This window comes from Galeopterus variegatus, unplaced genomic scaffold (assembly GCF_000696425.1).
Source record: "Galeopterus variegatus unplaced genomic scaffold, G_variegatus-3.0.2 Scaffold2036, whole genome shotgun sequence".
Taxonomy (NCBI): Eukaryota; Metazoa; Chordata; class Mammalia; order Dermoptera; family Cynocephalidae; genus Galeopterus; species Galeopterus variegatus.
The window spans coordinates 112655-114506 of record NW_007728147.1 but is presented as its reverse complement, the minus strand read 5'-3'; the positions used below and the strand labels follow the sequence as shown (position 1 = coordinate 114506).

The following is a 1852-nucleotide window of genomic DNA, read 5'->3' as shown; positions in this document are numbered from 1 at the left end:
CTTTATTTTGGTGTTTGTAAATTTGCCTTTGTTGGAAATTTTGTGTAAATGAAAATCATATAACATGTAGGTCTTTTGCATCTAGCTTTTTTTCACTTTGCTTATTGTTTTTGATGTTCATCCATGTTGTAGCACGTATCCGTAGTTTGTTCCTTTTCATTGTTTAATAAAATTCCATTGTATGGATATACCATATTCAGTTTATCTATTCACCAGTTGATGGACATTTGAATTGTGTTTAGTTTCTGTCTATTATGAATAATTCTGCTATGAACATTCACGTACATGTGTTTGTGTGGATATGTGTTTCATTTACCCTGAGTAGATTCCTAAGTGTGAAATTGCTAGGTCATATGGTTATGTTTACAGTTAACATTTTAAGAAATTGCCAAAGTGTTTCTCAAAAGTGGTTGCACTGTTTACATTCCCAGCAGCAGTGGATGAGGGTTCCAGTTTTTTCATATCCTTTCCAACACTTGTTTGTCTTTTATTTTACTTTATTTTATTTTTTTGGCATCTGGCTGGTATGGGGATTGAACCCCGGACCCTGGTGTTATCAGCACCATGCTCTAACCAACTGAGCAAACCAGCCAGCCCATTTTGTTTGTATTTTTAATAAAACACGTTCTTTTCTAATTGTGATAAAAAAAAAAACATAAGATTTACCATCTTAACCATTTCTAAGTATATAGCTCAGTTGTGTTAAGTGTATTCACATTGTTATGCAACCAGTCTCGCAAAACTGAAACTCTATGCCCATTAAACAACTCCCCATGCCCTGCCATGCCCCCAGACACTAGAAACCACTCCTCTACTTTCTGTTCCCATGCATTTGACTACTCCAGATACCTCATATAAGTGGAATCATACAGTATTATTTATTTTTTGACTGGCTTGTTTCACATAGCATCATGTCTTCAAGGTTCATCCATTTTGTAGCATATATCAGAATTTCCTTTTTTTTATGACTGAAGGCATGGATTTTTTAAAGGCTAAGTAAGCAATGCTGTATTTATCATTTTTAGAGTTAAGCAAAGTCTCTCTTGTAGTTCTGGTTGCAGGGGAGGGAGAGGGAAAGAGAAGAGAATGGAAAGGGAAGGAGAAGAATATTGGGGAATAAAGGTTCTGAAAAGCAGAAAGAAGTACAGAAAAGAATTAGGAATATACATTTTTATCCCAGTTTTTCCCAGGATGAACCTAACCAGCAAACTCTCTTTGGCAGTAAGAATTAATCACCTTTCTCTGCCTTCTCACAAGATTCTATATATACATATACATGTATGAGTGTATAGATGTATATATACACACGCATATATATATATATATGCACACGCATATATATATATATATATATATACACACGCATATATATATATATATATATACGCATATATATATATATATATATATACACACGCATATATATATATATATGCACACGCATATATATATATATATATATATACACACGCATATATATATATATATGCACACGCATATATATATATATATATATATACACACGCATATATATATATATATGCACACGCATATATATATATATATATATATACACACGCATATATATATATATATGCACACGCATATATATATATATATATATATACACACGCATATATATATATATATGCACACGCATATATATATATATATATATATACACACGCATATATATATATATATGCACACGCATATATATATATATATATACACACGCATATATATATATATATATATACACACACACTCCTAGGCTGACTGGCTTTTGGAGTCCTCATCGCTCTTAATTGATTGTAAAGCTGGGTCTGCATTTACTGCCTGTAATTAGATC

The 1852-nt window shown here is 31.6% G+C and overlaps 1 non-coding gene across 1 annotated transcript; it reads right to left on the bottom strand.

Annotated features, from left to right (window-relative positions):
- Positions 1-518: 518 nt before the first annotated feature.
- On the bottom strand, positions 519-592 carry TRNAI-GAU. Its single transcript has one exon. It is a non-coding gene; the product is annotated as a tRNA-Ile (tRNA).
- Between the last annotated feature and the right edge of the window lie 1260 nt (positions 593-1852).